Raw genomic sequence first — 18,712 nt, forward strand, 5'->3', positions numbered from 1 at the left:
AGATATACAGTGCCCCCTGCTGACCGCTGCCTGTTTGTGCTGTGTGAGGGGAGGAGAGCGCAGCGCAGCACCTCTCCTGCCCCTCAATGCTTGTGAAGTCCAGTCTCTGCAGCTTCGGTGGCGGGTATCTCAAATGAGGCACCGGTTCGTTAGCCAATCAGAGCTCGTGGACCGGCAGCCAATCAGGAGCCGCGGCTACCAGTCCGCGAGCTCTGATTGGATAGCAAACCGGTGCCTTATTGAGATCACCCGCCCCCCACCGCAGCAACCGCCGGAGCAGAGACCTGACATCACTGAGAATTGAGGGATAGGAGAGGCACTGCGCTGTGCTCTCCTCCGCTCACATAGCAGCCTGCGGCAGCGCTGCTGTAACCGGCTCAGCGGTGGGTACGGCATACCCACGGCTAAATTCTTAATGGTACGCCGTACCAGCCCACTTGCACCGCTGGTCTCTCTCTCCATCTCTCTCCCTATGTCTTTCTCTCTCACCCTGTCTATCTGTCTCTCTCTCCATCTCTCTCCCTGTCTCTCTCTCACCCTATCTGTCTCTCCCTGTGTCTCTCTCTCATCCTGTCTGTCTCTCTCCCTGTGTCTGTCTCCCTCCATCTCTCTTCCTGTGTCTCTCTCACCCTGTCTATCTGTCTCTCTCTCCATCTTTCTCCGTGTCTCTCTCTCACCCTGTTTTCTGTCTCTCTCTCCATCTCTCTTCCTGTGTCTATCTCTCACCTTGTCTGTGTCTTTCCCTGTGTGTGTCTCTCTCTCTTTTTCTCTCTCTGTATGTGTCTCTCTGAGTCCCTTCTCATGTCAGTCTCTCTCTCCCTTCCCACGGCACTCTTTATTTCCATCTCTCTCTCTCTGCATGTCTGTCTGTCACTGTATCTCTCCATGTGTCTCTCTCTCCATATGTCTTTCTCTCCCTGTGTCTGTCTCTCTATCTCTCTCACCATGTCTCCTCCTCCCTCCCCATGTCTGTGTGTCTCATGTCTGTGTGTCTCACTCTCTTCCTGTATCTGTCCCTCCCCATGTCTGTCTGTCTCTCCCTCTGTCTCTCTCTGTGTCTTTCCCTCTACATTTCATTCTCTCCACGTCTGTCTCTCTCTCTCCACATATCTGTCTCTCCCTACCCATGTCACACTCTCTCTCCATAACTGTCTCTCTCTCTCAGAAGCAGTCATTTACAAAGCATGGCTGCACCTTGCAAATTACTACCCCTTTAAAAAAAAGTCTGAATTTGATCGGCAACCAGAATGTCAGGGGAACTGGGACGGCATTACATCAGGCCCATGATTTGGCAATTCTTTTCTGTGTACACAGTACTATTAAGTTACTATACAGTTCACTTAGAGTTGTGACTTCTAATACAACGATATGATGGCAATGCAGTAAGGGTGCCAGACTTTTATAACTGTATGGTCCGTATCGGCTCTACTTTCAGGCTAGACGGTGAGCCAGCATGGCAAGATAGTGTCAAAGCTTTGTAAGTGTATCGGCTCCGTCACCGCACGGCAAGATAGTGTCACTGTCAAAGCTTTGTAAGTGTATTTTAAGGTATAAAAAAGCTATACAGTTACAAAATGTAACAAATAGTCAATTCTGGTTCTTATTTATTTTTTATATACTGTACAATATAACTCCAATTCTTTAGAATGTACTTGGCTGAACTGGTTTACAAATATTGTGTTGTACGTGTTGATCAATGAATTGGGGGTTAACTTTAAATTGCATTTACAGTTTTATGTATTTCTGATATGTGTGATACAAAAATGATTCAGATATGATAAAACATGAAGACCTAAGGATTTATAGATATCCAATAGGAGGCCCACCTTGAGAATTTGGCATTGGCCTCCAAGCATAGGCGTGCGCAGCACATTTTATTAGGGGGTGCACTGTCGGAGGGGTGTGTCTAGCACCGCCTTTTGGGCATGTCTAGCACCATCTATTGACGTCAACGCAATATAAAATATCCACCCTTGTGCCATTCCTAATAAAGCAGATACATTGTCAGATGTTGTGGTGTGCTCCAAACAAACACCCATGATGGCACTCACTGCAATTACACTGCTCCTCCTCAGCCTGGTCTGGCTGCCCCTCTCTTTCCCCTGCAAGCTGCAACAGCTTACTTACAAGTCAGTCACTCACTGACACTGACAGTCGCAGACTAGTACTGCTGCTGCTGGAAAAACGAGTGACATGTCAATGCTGCTGCCGGCCGCCTGCCAGTATTGAATTTGTCTTCCTAAGAGGAACGCTGGCTGCATGGTGATCCTCATCAGTGTCTGGAGTTGGCATAGCATAGAAGGAGAGAGGTGGGCATGTGGCGGGTGTGACGGGTGGGCGGTGGCATCCTTGATTAACCCAGGCGTCTGGTCAGTAATGCAGTCCTGACAGGCTGCATGTTACGTCATGCAGCCATCGTGGGCCGCCCCCCTCACGGTCCGGGCACGCCTGCATTGCCCGGACCACGCCCCCAAAATGGCGGCCCAATGTAGCCGGCCCACCCCCTCTTGGCCAGCAAACGCTTCTGCCTGTCAATCAGGCAGAGGCGATCGCTGGGCTGAGATGCCGATCGCATCTCTGGCATGCGCTGGCGCACTGCGGTGCCTGCGCATGCGCAGTTCAGACCTGATCGCCCGCTGTGCGAAAACGCACAGCAGAGATCAGGTCTGAATTAGCCCCTTGTCCTAATCTCTCTCACTAACGCAGCCCTAACCCTGCAGCCTCTCCTCTCTGAGATTGATCTCTACTCTACATATTCAGGCTACAAAATGATTACCAGTAAGATGCAAGTGCTTGATTTTCATATACCTGCTCCCATCAAACTGCTCTGGAGGCCTCATTTCCATTAACTTGGCATAAATAGAAAAATAAATATTTTGGTGTCTTTTTGACACATACCCATCATCTGCTCTTTCAGGTTAATTTCCCCCGCATTTTGACCCCATTAAATCTGACCTCCAATCGTGGTCTAATCAGTTGATCTCTTGGATCAGTCGGGTGAACTCAGTGAAAATGAATGTATTCCCTCGGCTGCTATATCTTTTTCAAACCCTTCCAATATATATACCCGTTTGTATTAAAATTTTTACAATTTCAAATCTCTAATTTTATTTGGGCTGGAAAACATCCTCAGGTTAAACTGAAACTATTGCAGTGTCCCTCTCAGGGTGGAGGCCTCGGTATTCCCAACTTTAGGAGATACTATCTAGCGGCACAACTTGCCCACTGTGTTCAGTGGTGTAATCCTGGTACTGGGAAGGTCTGGGTCGACATTGAAGCTGACGAATTGGGCATCTCTATGGTCTCCTCCCTCCTCTGGCTCCTGAGGACTCCCCCCCCCTGCCCCCATCCGAATGTTTTCCGTCACCTATCCATTTGGGATTATGTTAATAGGAAATATAAAATGGCCCCTGGCCCATCTCCTCTTATTCCACTATTCCGCAAACCTGATTTCCCTCTGGGAATGAGTAGGTCATCTGTCTGTCATCAGAAAAAAAGGAATATTATGTACCTCAATGATTTTTCCAAAGATTCTAGCTTCCCTCAGTTCTCCTAGATTCAGACATACGCAGTGCTCCCATATAACGATTTCTTCCGATATTTACAGCTTAGATATTTTCACTCTAAGGTGGGATATCTGCTTGTTAATAGGTCCCTCAACACTTTTGATACTCTGAAGAAATTCTCCTCAACCAAAGGTTTAATCTCTTATTTATACACATTGCTTGTTGAGGAGATGCCTCTCACTCTCACTTGGGATGAAAAAATTAGGAACTAGTCTGGATTCTGAGGAGTGGTTGGAGATTTGGGATATTGCTGCCTCTAGCTCAATACTGTATGTATCAAAACTAAGGAGAATGTATACAAATGATTGTATAGGTGGTATTATGTACCCTCCCGGTTGTGAGCAATGTACCCTGATACCTCAGACAGATGTTGGAGGAGGTGTTTTGAAGAGGGCACCTTTATCCACATCTGGTGATCTTGTCCAAAGATAACTGTAATCTGGAGAGAAGTCATAATCCTAATTTTTCAAGTTCAATATTTTTTTCATCCTCTGGGGTTTCCTGAATTGTCCAGACATAAAAAAACCTGACAAGCCCTATTATCTCCGCCTCAATGTGCCAAATAGCAGCAAACTGGAAGGTGCCCCTCCCTCCCTTCAATAAACTGGAATACATGACTAGCATAATTAATCACTCTGCCAAGTCATTTGATAAGGTATGGAGGTTCTGGATAACTTCCCAAAATGCCTCATCCCTGTTTCTTTCATAATGGCCCACTTCAATCTTTATTCATTTCCAACCTGAGGTCCCACCCCATTGGTTCTTTTTCCCTCTCTCCTTCTTCTCTTTTCTGTTTCCTTTTAGTCTCTTAACAGACCGCCACACCGTTGCATGCGAGGAAACATTCCTCACCTTCTACTGTTACTAAAACTGGATCACTCAACAGCTTATATTTCATTAGACCTGTAACTGGTCATACATTTCCACTTTGCATTTGTGAACTGTGTGTGTCATGGTTATTGTATTATACTGTGATCTACCTAATAAAAAAGTATAAAAAAAAATAAAAAATTTGGGACTCCTGGAATAACAACTTTGTTATCCCAGTGACCTCATTGTAATGAATACCATGGGCCGGATGTAGTGCTGCCCGAGTTTGGTGGCCGTGTGGGATGTTTTTTTTTAGAGGGGCAATCACTTACAAGGCAAAACCATGCCTTGTAAGCAATTGTCCTTTTAAAATAACCGTCTGAGTTCGGCTGGCATCTCGCACGGCCACCGAGGTCGAGCGGCATTACATCTGGCTCATTGCCTCTAACGGGTGTGGTATGTTTGACCGGCAGTCAGGAGACCGCCGGTCAGCATACCGATGCCGGTAACTCACCAGCATACCGAAGCCGGGATCCTGGCGGAGATGGGGGGGGGACACGAGTGCAGCAAGCCCCATGCCGGTTCGCTGCCCTCGCCACGCTGCGGGCTCGGTGGTGACATGAGGTCTCCATGGGTTCTATTCCAACTCTATGGGTGTCGAAGACACCTACGAGTGGAAATAGTCCCTGTTGGTTGGCATGCCGACCGTCGGGATAGTGAGAGGGCGGGATGTTGGTGGAGGTCATGTGACTGTCGGTCTCCCGACCGCCGGTCACATGAATACCACCCGTCTCTAACACCCCGTCTACCAAGATATTTTTTTAACCTAGACCAAATTTTGAGCATTAGCTTTATTTGAATAAAACACTTTGAAATGGTCACTGAGTCCATCACCATCATATCAAACGAAAAAAAAATATATTTTTGCTCTTCTCTTGATACATCATAGTTTAATGATGAATACAAGTCTGAAAAGTCAAGAGTAATTTGGCTTAATAAAGCTTATTGAAAATTGTATATTTGATTTAAAACCTGCTATGTATAATGAACAGTGCCTTAGAGTCTCCACCAGGGATCACAACTCAGGGCCTTATTCAGAGCTGTATGTAACCCAGATGTTTATGCACATCGATCTCCAATGTATTTAGATCTGTACATGCACAGAACCTGCATTGCACATGTGCAGATCAGGGGCTGTGATGTCACTCAGAGTGCCCCAAACGTTGCATCATGGTTGACATGCTTCTGGCATTTGGGGAGGTGATGGAGCTTTGACACGCAGCATTCCACAACTTTATGGGCATGCTGAAACCAGTGGCTAAATTCTCAGACACAGCTTCACTGGCTCCAGCAACATGGTTTAGCCAGACATCCTGAGCAACCTGAAAGTTACTCAAATGTCTGATGGTCGCGCAGATTATCTAATACTACAGATCACAGAAGCCAGCAGTGGGCGTTTTTTAATTCAACACGCCTCCTGTGGCTTTTGCATATTTATAGTACAGCCTTTGTGTTATAAGATGTGCAAGCTGCATCCATCTCTGGATCAAACCTACTGCTAGTCTTCATAGCCCAGGGGCTCAGGATGTATCTAAATACTTTTAGGATAATGGCTTGCAACTTCTGTGAGGCACATACAATGAGAAACCAGCCTTGTACTGGCCTGAACCTGGCGGTTGATTTTCACTATGTCAATGGAACTCCAAGGGTACAGAGCACTGGGGCAATTTCAAGATTTGGTGAATGGGTGGAGCAGATGGTTAAAAAAAACCTAATAATTATATATATATATATATATATATATACATATACATATATATATATATATATACCAAGTATTATAAGATCAAAGGGATCCTAACAGAGGGCACTCACCGGTCCAGCAATGTTTGTAGAATTTATTTGTACATCAAGGCCACCAAATATGTGTCGACATTTTGCGTTTTGACCCCTTAGGGCCTTTATCAAGACAGCCACAGGAGACATAAGGTCTACATGCCAGATACAAGCATACTGACACACTCTCCCAGGCCCCCTTATATAGCATACAGTAACCACTTAATTGTATAATTACCGGAAGTGAACACAAACTCACCCGATTTGAACATATAACACATCAGACCAACCAAAACCTACAACATGAATATCTGACAGGTGCCATCGAGATACATAACAAACCACATCATTTAGGACTGCACAGGGCCGTATCAGCTTAATTAGCTATATACAAAGCCATAATCACTGCATTACCAGAAGTGCGTCACTTGCGTTCCACCGGTCAGCGCGCTTGCGTTCCACCATTCAGGATGTGGCAACACATCACTTGTGCTTCACAGGTTGTTAAGTTTATGCTCCACCGTCAAATCCATCAATGTTCAATTATACCTCATATCTAAAAAAAAATATCACATATTAACAATATCAGTATCAAAGTAATATAGCATCATACTGTATCACATATATAGTGTCAATCACCATGATATCACTATTAGCTATCAGCCATTCAACTATAGGTGCCTCCAATTGAACCATATACAATGTATATGACAATTCATATTGAGGTACTTAATAGCCATATATAGGAGCCCAGAAGAAGACCAACACAAATTAATATAGTAATAAAATACATCACATCACATATCATGTACAGGTTCTTACAGAGAGGGTACTCACCTACTACCTTGCAAAGATGCATCAATAAAGTATACCATCTCTTTAAATACCCAATTGATAAGGCCACTAAATCTATACCGGGAGATCGAATGGTACATGTCAGTACATATGACCAAATTTGCATGTTACGAAGAGTATCTATAATCAACATTGGTCGTTGTTGACGATGGACCCTCAGCTGAAATTACGTGGAATTAAACCCCCGATGTGTGCCTACCAGAGGGGCTCTAATCTGCGCCAGTTACTTATGCGTCCAACCATGTAATCGTCACAATTGCCTTCCCATTGGCTAAGGTCTGGTAGGACAGGAAGCTTCAAATGTAAGGGGTGTACCACATGTAATTCGATGATAAGTGGTAAGGAGTTCCATCACCCACATAATGGCACTAAGATCCCGATTCGATATAACCTATCATGCATGAGTGCTTTTGCAGTCTATTTTGTGACTTGCCATTGTGGACTTTACTATATTGGGATGACCAGTAGACCATTTCGGGACAGAATGGCAAAACATAGATATTCGATTAGATTGGCCATCGAGACCCGTGAGTCTGATAAGCCTGTTAGTAAGCATTTCCTTCTACATAGCCATCAAGTCTCATCCTTACGTTGTATGGTCATCGACCAAGTACCGGAGCCGATAAGAGGTGGAGATCGGGTCCGCTCTTTAAAGAAGCTTGAATCACGATGGATTCATAAACTTGATACTATTGTCCCTCGTGGATTAAATTAACATAATCCTTTTAATATTTTCATTCATTAATCTCTTTACTACCTTACTAGGAATCATGTTTTATTCCTATTGATTGAAAGCGAGAAGTACTTTCTAAATAACTATATCTGTGCACATTTTGATATCTAATTTTTAACTTTTGATACTACGTATTAATAGATTGTTATGTACATGATATGTGATGTGATGTATTTTATTACTATATTAATTTGTGTTGGTCTTCTTCTGGGCTCCTGTTCTGGGCTATTAATTACCTCAATATGAATGGTCTGATTTGGTGCTGTCTATAATGAATGATACTATACATTGTATATGGTTCAGTTGGAGGTACCTGTAGGTGGATGGTTGATAGCTAATAGTGATATCATGGTGATTTACACTATATATGTGATACAGTATGATGCTATATTACTTTAATACTGATATTGTTAATATGTGATTTTTTTTAGGTATGAGGTATAATTGAACGTTGATACACTATGGTGCTGGTCCACGCCGCCGCCATGGATTCGATGGTGGAATGTAAACTTAATAACCTGTGAAGCGCAAGCGATGTGTTGCCACATCCTGAGTGGTGAAACGCAAGCGCGCTGACCGGTGGAACGCAAGTGACGCACTTCCGGTAATGCCGTGATTACGGCTTTGTATATAGCTTATTAAGCTGATGCGGCCCTGTGTAGTCCTAAATGATGTGGTTATGTATCTCAATGGCACCTGTCAGATATTCATGATGTAGATTTTGGTTGGTCTGATGTGTTAGATGTTCAAATCGGGTGAGTTTGTGTTCACTTCCGGTAATTATACAATTAAGTGGTTACTGTATGCTATATAAGGGGGCCTGGGAGAGTGTGTCAGTATGCTTGTATCTGGCATGTAGACCTTATGTCTCCTGTGGCTGTCTTGATAAAGGCCCTAAGGGGTCAAAACGTCGACACGTATTTGGTGACCTTGATGTACAAATAAATTCTACAAACATTATTGGACTGGTGAGTGCCCTCTGTTAGGATCCCATTGATCTTATAATACTTGGTATAAGTGAAAGTGCTAAAAGGCTTCCTTGAGGTGCACCCTGCTGATGACCACTACACAGATGGGAGTGCGGACATTTAACTTGGAATATATATATATATATATATATACACACAAACAGAAAATTAATCACTCACCATAACAAGCTCACTTATCCTCACAACGTCAATAAATAAATGATGGGGGTTTAGTTAGTGAATTGGCCAATGCACGGAAGCCTGCAAACCGCTCGCCAAGGTACCCCACCTTCTTGCAGGTCCTACATTATCACAGAGTCTTAAAAATTAAAACCTGTCCACTGTATCACACATAATATAACGGCAAATATGCCCACTAGGTTTAATGTGTACCTGACACATACCTTATGGCTTTTAAAGGTACATTAGTCACCTGACACTGGCTGATAAATTACTAAGGAACAGCTGGCACAGGTTTAGAACAATTGAGTTTACATAGGGGTGCATGAAAATGCTTGTGGCCACAGTTAATAAGAGTTAACCAAATATTAACCCTGCAATATACAAACAAATATAAAACCACAGCACTCGCCACCCCAGAAGCGGGGTGCAATGTCTGCACTCACCACTCATAGGGTGGGGTGCATGAAGCCCATGGCCACCTACTTAAATATATACAAACAGAAAATTCAGCACTCACCATAGCAACATGCACCCCACCCTATGAGTGGTGAGTGCAGACATTGCACCCCGCTTCTGGGGTGGCGAGTGCTGTGGTTTTATATTTGTTTTATATATATATATATATATATATATATATAAATTTATGCAGAGTACTAACTTTTGCAGAGTACTATATATATATATATATATATATATATATATATAGTATGTAGGCAGCACCCGGTATAAACACTCTCAACAGCGCAGGTACGTTCGTTTCGAAGCTTTAATACTGCCTCTTCGTCAGGATACAAATTAACACAAACCAAACGTACCTTTTAAAGACCATCACACCCCCACGTGTAGCAGCCGCGGCGCACGTCCCCAGCATGAAGACGCCCATTGATGACGTCATCACCCGGCGGCCGGTTGCCATGGCTGCAAATATAACAAACACAGTGCTACCGCTGTCAATCTGGAAGGGAGCATAAAGGACTCATAGATACATTGTAATCACAAATATATAACGAACAGTATAACATCACATGATATCTACAAAGACATAATGTCCCTCTCGCTGCAATGCTCCAGACGCCATAGTACACAAATTCGGTGGAATGTGATCTATTATAATATATCGTAAACAGGCTAAACTATGTCCAACTTGAGCAAAGTGCCTAGCAACCGGTTGCTCACTGTGCCCAGAGATATTTGAGGGGTGGGGACAGGAGCCTTAAACTATTACGCTGTGAATCCAGTTGGATATTTCGGCTGGGTACTATGGCCCCCATAGGTCTTAATGAGACTTTGGGGTTGCACTGTTTTCTATGAAGCCTAATTATCAGTATGTTCTACCCTCTGTGGATGGTTGATCTGTCGGTGAGGGGTATTACCATATGTTTTTGTAACCTCTGATATTTGCAGGTATTAGACGTTTTGTATGATGTTTACATTTAATGAAATGATTTGGCTGTGCATTTGTATGTGGTCTCTCTGGATTCTGGGCTGCTGCAGCTGCCATGGTGATTGTGTACTATGGCGTCTGGAGCATTGCAGCGAGAGGGACATTATGTCTTTGTAGATATCATGTGATGTTATACTGTTTGTTATATATTTGTGATTACAATGTATCTATGAGTCCTTTGTGCTCCCTTCCGGATTGACAGCGGTAGCATTGTGTTTGTTGTATTTGCAGCCATGGCAACCGGCCGCCGGGTAATGACGTCATCAGTGGGCGTCTTCATGCTGGGCAAGCGCGCCGCGGCTGCTACACGTGGGGGTGTGATGGTCTTTAAAAGGTACGTTTGGTTTGTGTTAATTTGTATCCTGACGAAGAGGCAGTATTAAAGCTTCGAAACGTTGATAACATACCTGCGCTGTTGAGAGTGTTTATACCGGGTGCCGCCTACATACGATAGATGTACATTGGATCTCCGCAGAGGGCTCCTAGGGAGAGGCACCAGGACAGGTATTTGAGCTTCAGGAGTGCTGCTTCTATATGCAATATATGGATTAGCTGTCCCTCATGCAGGAGGAGGATAGCTAGAAGCATAGAGCACCCGCATATTGATGGACACTGTCGGCTCTACGTGTCAGTAACTTTGTTTTTGCACTGTTGGTGCTGTCTGTGGCATGATGGCTGATGTGGACACTGAGGTGGCTGCTGACAATGCTGTTGAAGGGAATTTGGCTTTACTAACAAAGGGGACGACTCTGACATTCACTGATATTGAAGCTGAATCCATTTTGTTGGAGCAGCAGCTGAGAGATGACGCTGATGCACAGCCTGTGGAGCATTTGTATAGGGAATGGCTGAGACTCAAACAGAAAGAGATTTACTATTTTTATCACGGGATAACCCTGAGTGACTATTATAAGGAGGAAAAAATTCCCAAGGGTTTCCGTGTAAAAAACTCACCTACAATAGGAAGTTTTAATACAGCTTTCTGTAAACGTTGGATTGCTGTACTGAACAAGTGTAGTTTTGATTTACTATTGCTTGTAATAGAAGAAGAGTCTGCTAGGGAATTGGCCATTTCCCGTAAGAAAATTAGTGAGTTTGAAAAATTGCACCTTAAGAAATTTGAGGAAGCAGTTGAAGGTAAATGGGTGGAGAAACTCAATAATCAAGTAACCAACTACAGAAATGATCTTATACAATTCAAAAAACAAAAGTTGGCTAAGGTAAATACTGATTATGAGCAAAATAGAGTGTACCAGTGGGCAAGTAGTACCCGCAAAGAGCGTTTTCGCCCATATCGTCAAAGAAGTTATAAACAGATGTGGCAGTCTGACTCCTCCCAGGATAGGGCCACTAATAGCGACTCTGAGGGTGCCTTTGATATTCCCCAAGCTGTTGGAAGATCCCCTTTAGGGGTACGTACCCGGATGGGCCGTACAACACCAGGAGACGCACCAGGAGGGGCGGTAAGAAAGCCAGGGCGAGGACGCGGAAGACCAGGGAGACCACCACTCCCGCGGAGGAAATTATTTTTGTCATCATATAAGTTATCTGACGCTGAGATTAGTGTACTTAACAAGGGACTTTCGTATGTTCCAACTGTCAAGTTTGATGGATTACAGTGGGAAGTGGAAAAATATCGTTTAAATCGTCAATTAAAACTGCATTAGTTCTTTAAAAGACCGAAATTAGACCCTGGTGAGCAGGGTAGTTGTAAAATCCCCGTACAGTTAAAGAAACTGCAGAAGAAATCACGATTTGATCCACTATCCAATAATGCGGCTATTAAGACTTTTAACAGGCTGTTGGACACCACGGTGTCATCTGAGGTTATTCCAAAAGTGTCTGATTTTTCCATGCATAAGAATTTGAGTAAGATTGAATTTGATGCATTGGTGGGGTTATCACGATGTTCAGATATTATCATACGCCCCACTGATAAGGGCAGGGCGATTGTCATTCAAGATTTGGTAGATTATCGTGCTGAACTTGATAATCAATTAAGTGACACCAAAGTATATAGATTATTGAATGATAACCCTACCGATATCTTTGCTAAGCATCTTGGTAATCGTTTACAACAGGCTGTCAATGACGGAGTGATTGATGGTGCGCTCAAAACGGCTTTGACACAGGTGCATCCAGTAGTACCATTATTATATTCGTTACCGAAAATACATAAATCTCTTGTCAAGCCGCCCGGGCCTCCCATCATTGCGGCCCGTGGTAGTCTGTTTCAGCCATTAGCTACGTATCTTGATGCTTTGTTACAGCCATGCATTGTGAATCATCCAAGGTATTTGCTTGACACTACATAATTTTTGAAAAAATTACAGGCCTTTGATGGGGTCACTGCCGGCAGCCACCTGTGTAGTATTGATATCTCAAGTTTATATTAAGTAATACCTAATGCACAGGGGTTGGCGGCAGTAAGATCACTGATTAGTGATAATCCTCTTTACGAGGGACCCGATGTTGAGCTTGTTGTGGATTTACTGGAGATGGTGTTAACCTGTAATTTTTTTCTTTTTGATGGGAAATTTTTCCTTCAACAATCTGGCTGTGCGATGGGGTCTAATGTGGCCCCGTCGTACGCCAATGCGTATATGTTTATTACTGAACAGGACATCTTCTTTCGTAATCCATTGTTTGCTGAGAACATTGCGTTCTACGTTAGATACATAGACGTTTGTCATATGGAACAATACAGATGATCTTTTCAAGTCATTGATGTTACAGCATAATTCCACTGAACACCCTGTTAAGTTCACGTATCATATTGATCCTTATACGGTCAACTTTTTAGATGTCAAAGTGTCAATTGATGAAGGTAGATGTACATTGGATCTCCACAGAGGGCTCCTAGGAAGAGGCACCGGGACAGGTATTTGAGCTTCAGGAGTGCTGCTCCTATATGCTGCTCCTATATGCTATATATATATATATATATATATATATATATATATAGTGTAGAAATTGGTGGCACTCAGGCAGACTTGGTGAATGCAGAAAAAAATTTCTTTATTTTTTTCTGCATTCACCAAGTCTGCCTGAGTGCCACCAATTTCTACACTATATGCTTGTCACTTGTTGACTTGGATGGCACCGCAGCAAAGGAACTTATTTATCTTCTGGAGTGCCGGTATGACTTTGGACTATATATATATATATATATATATATATATATAGCACTCTGCAAAAGTTTTAGGCAGGTGTGGAAAAATGCTGCAAAGTAAGAATGAATGAATCATTTTTATCAATTAACAAATGTGAAATTTATTCTGCAACAGGACAATGACCCCAAACATTAAGAACTATATTCTGCATAAAGAAGAACAAGAAGTCCTGGAAGTGATGATAGGGTCCCTACAGAGCCCTGATCTAAACATCGTCGAGTCTGTCTGGGATTACATGAAGAGACAGAAGGATTTGAGCAATCTTACATCCACAGAAGATCTGTGGTTAGTTTTCCAAGATATTTGGAACAACCTCTCTGCCGAGTTCCTTCAAAAAATGTGTACATGTGTACCTAGAAGAATTGATGCTGTTTTGAATGCAAAAGGTGGTCACACCAAATATTGATTTGATTTAGATTTCTCTTCTGTTCGTTCACTTTGCATTTTGTTCATTGAAAAAAAATTGACTATTAGTGCTTCTATTTTTGAAAGCATTCTTACTATGCACCATTTTTTCCACACCTGCCTAAAACTTTTGCACAGTACTGTATATTTCTTTCATTTTAATCAGTGGTCCTATGAAATCAGGCCCGTTGCTTGGATCTAACTGACGAATCACAATATGGCAAAATGAACCACAATTTGCAAATTGTGAACTGAAATTCATCCAAACACAGATAATGGATTCTCGGCTTTTAAATACCTTTGTCTCTGATTTGGTTGCATTAAATGTTACATGCTAACCTGCTAAGCATTTTTTTTTTAAACATTAAATTTTTATTGAAAGGTGAGAGGGAAGAAATAAAGGAATCCTCCTCTCTCTTTTTTGTACAAACAAGTCAGGGGAACAGAAAAAAAAAAGAAGTAGGGAAAACATTGGGGGAGGGTTCAGAGTCAGACATAAAGTTAAATACACTACAATACATGGTTACATACTTTTGGTGAAGTGTACAAGAATATACTGTAAAGATCTACGATAAGTACATATGCATAAATAGGCTAATGCACAGGATACAGAGAGAAATAGGTGGTCAGGGGACATTGAGCTCATTTAACTCTGTCACAGCAAATAGCGGGGCAACTACAAATGAAGACTCTAGTTCGGTATTATATGTAGACCATTTGGACCATTTCATGAGAATAGAGGAAGAAGAGGGCAAGTATCTGGCTTCAGCTGTTTCATAAACAAAATGCCTATGGACTTTTTGTTGTATAACTACCAGGGACGGGACATTATCTGTTTCCCATAATTGAGCTATAGCAGCTTTAGTGGCAACTAAGATCTGGCCCAAGACGTATCTGTCGCCTGGAGGGAGGTTGTCTGTATGAAGGTGGAAGAGCGCTAAAGCGGGGTCCATAGGGATAAAGGAGCCTAAAACCGTATTAATCAGGCGGTTCAGTAAAGGGCATTTCCAGAAGACATGAAAGATGTCTCCTGTATATCCGCAGTTTCTCCAGCAGAATTTGGATTGTGAGGGACAGATTCTGTGTTGCTTTTCTGGGGTAAAGTACTGCTAAGCATTTTCAATAGAGTTTTAATACCAATAACCTGGTTAAATCATAAACCTTTTATTTAAGTTCCCTGATGCATATTAGGTTTCACTAGGATAATTCCCAATAGATCATATAATCCTGACACAGTTCTATTGTGAATTATTTATGCACTCAGCAAATGCATTATGCTGGTGTGATAAATATACAAGGGATATAGCTAGTTATCTTATACATTAACGTTAGACTGATGGTCTTTGGAGTATAAGGGACTGACTGACTATGTATCCATTATTCATACAGGCTAGTACATATTACCTACAGGTCCATTTTCCTTTTCATTCCAGCCAAAGGGAATAGGTAATAGGTGAATATTGACCTTCCAAAGTGTTTTGCTGATCAGTAAGTAAAGTATATTACATACAGTAATAGCAAAAATAATCCAGAAATGTTGGATTGTGAAGTAGAACTGCACTGTTAAGGCCCATACACACTAGAAGATATTTTACATAGATATGAGCGATACAGGTTGAGTATCCCATATCCAAATATTCCAAAATACGGAATATTCCGAAATACGGAATTTTTTTGAGTGAGAGTGAGATAGTGAAACCTTTGTTTTTTGATGGCTCAATGTATACAAACTTTGTTTAATACACAAAGTTATTAAAAATTTTTTATTAAATGACCTTCAGGCTGTGTGTATAAGGTGTATATGAAACGTAAATTAATTGTGTGAATGTACACACACTTTGTTTAATGCACAAAGTTATAAAAAATATTGGCTAAAATTATCTTCAGGCTGTGTGTATAAGGTGTATATGAAACATAAATGCATTCTGTGCTTAGACTTAGGTCCCATCACCATGATATCTCATTATGGTATGCGATTATTCCAAAATACGGAACAATCCGATATCCAAAATACCTCTGGTCCCAAGAATTTTGGATATGGGATACTCAACCTGTAATGACATTTGTGAACAATCAAATCACTCAGATCATTCTAGTGGGTACACTGCAAATGATGAACGATGCGGAAACAGGTTGTCAGTCATCCATGCATGCAGCTCAATCCCCTCAAACCGAGGATAGCAGATCGTTCCTCGTTCAGATCGTTTATAACAAAATAACAAAGCTCAGAGTGTACACTCATTCTTGTCAGGGAATTCAAGGGAAATTGCTCATCTTCTCTTCTAGTGTGTATGGGCCCTTTAGACAGCCACTTAAAACAGTTGGTTATAAAATGAAAATGAAGACAGCTTCATACTGTAAGTCAAAGGGCTGCTATACCCTAAAACACAAATACATTAGATAGATACTGTACATGGTTCACATTATTATGACCACCAGCTAATAGACAGAGTAACCGCTGTGTGTAGCACGGACAGCAGCTAGACGGGCTCAACTAATGTTTTAGACATACGTCAAGTTAATTTTGATGGTGAGCTGCTCCACTGTAGCGTGTCGGTCGGCCCTCACGCACCTTCGTGGCCAACGTTTCACATCAATGGCATGTGGTGCTCCGCAGTTTCCATGTGGGTTATTCGCAATGATGTCATTTGTCTAGTCACGATACACCTTCACCACAGCAGCACACGAACAGTTCACAAACTGCACTGTTTCAGAAATACTGCCACCTTTGGTCCGGAAGCCGATAATCATGCCTTTTTGCAACTCGGATAAACCTCCCCTTTTACCCATGACAGCAACGAGTGATATGTGTGCAGACGGCCTATCACACACCTTATATACCCACCAAGCCAGCGCACAATACATGACGTACTTTATGGGCTGTGTGCTGCTGACGTCAAATGTAGGAGATGGTCCTAATAATGAGACTCGATCGTGTATATATAAAGTAGAATGTAACCTCTCACGAGTAGGGCCTTCTTCCCTTATGTACTTATCCTTTTCTTACTTTAATAATCGTCGACTGCATCAAGGACCTTATACAGTAAGGATTGCAAATTCTGTTTTTTAGCAGAATTTGCAATCCTTTCACTCGCATGCTGGGGTCCGCCCATTGCAGGGCAAGGCTGCCCAGCATGCTGTCCGCCGCCCTCCCACTGCGATCAAGCTGAAATTGCTTCACGATTGCAATTTCTTGGTGATTGCAGAAATTATGGAAGCCTCCTCCCGGCGCAGTCTGGCTGCGACAGCAGGATGCCCAGTGACATTTTTAAGATTGTAGTGGCTGTGTGTGACTAACGCCACCAATACACCCCCTGTTCATGCTGCCACACCCCCATTTCCCTGCAATGCTCCGTCTCCGCCTTGGAAATGGAGCGTTGCTGCCCTGCGAAATTCTCTGCCTGTCAATCAGACAGAGACATTTGGAATTACTGTGTAGGATGTGGCGTGCACATGCGCACGTGGGGCGATCGCAAAAATTTCAGTTGGATCGCGATTTGCGATCCAACCTGAATTAGCCCCCAGATCTTGCTTTTCTGCCACCTGATATTTATGTCAGTGTCATCTGCTGATGTAATTATGTTTATTTACCCTGTACTATATTGTCTTCAACTGTAAGTCGCCGTTTTGCTGTATTGATTATTTGTTTATGTACTCTGTAATTGAGCGCTGCGGAACCCTTGTGGCGCCATATAAATAAAGGATAATAATAATAATAATAAATATAAAAATAATAATAAAGTAATATGGTAACATTGTCATTCAGAAATATTTACAGTATGTTACCCAGTGCCGTTTCACAATCACTGGGTGGCCGGGAGAGGCAGTGCATGATGGCAAGGGGAGACCGAGGTTGACATAGAGAGGCTGAGGGAGGCAATAGAAGGCTGGGGGATGCAGAGGGTGACAGTGGAAGGTATGGGGAGGCAGAGGATGATGGGGAGGGTGACAAGGAGAGACAGTGGGTGACGGGCACATGCAAAATGTCCTGTGCGGTGCGGAGAACAGGGGGCATGTACCATTGGTGAGTGCAGGAACAAGGTGGCCTTTGCTCTCTCTGTGACAAGAGGCTCCTGTACGTGTTTTCCTCAGTTTGGCACGCTGTCAGTCAGACTCTGACAGTGCCAGTAACACTTGTGTGAGTTGCCTTTAATTCACAGACAGCAGGGAATCAGAAATAATGGTTAGTTGTCTATTAATTAGAGGGAGTAAGTGACTGTGATCATCAGTCTGGCACATAGGACAGCCCTGCCTATCTAAGGTAAGGGGCAGGTTCCTCAGGCAGTGGGGTCCAGGGGATAACTAATTGCTGGTCTGAGCAGCAGTGGGCCCCTTATTCTTCAGAGGCCCTAGTGCAATGCACCTGCTGCACCAATGGTAGTTGTAGCACTGGGAAGTCTGTTATAATTCTGCAGGTGTAGGATGCTGCAGGGGAACAGACATGTTGAAGCAATGGACATTTACACTTTTCAGCAGGCCAAAAGGTAACCACCTCTACCCCCAAGTGCACACCAGGCCTGCCATCTGGGGGATGCTGCGGGCACAGACGTCCCAGGCCCGGCCTCTCTAACAGAGAGGAGAGGGCACAGGCTGCTCATGCCGCCATCCGCCGCCGCAATGCTCCGCCCACTTTTTATTACTGAGTTCTGGCATTGTCAAAGGAGGGGGAGAGGACGCTGCAAGCTTCTATTGTAAACATCCCTCCAAAAATGGCCGCTGCCTCAGAGGAGACAGTTATT

The sequence above is a fragment of the Pseudophryne corroboree genome, chromosome 5, assembly GCF_028390025.1.
Source record: "Pseudophryne corroboree isolate aPseCor3 chromosome 5, aPseCor3.hap2, whole genome shotgun sequence".
Lineage (NCBI taxonomy): Eukaryota > Metazoa > Chordata > Amphibia > Anura > Myobatrachidae > Pseudophryne > Pseudophryne corroboree.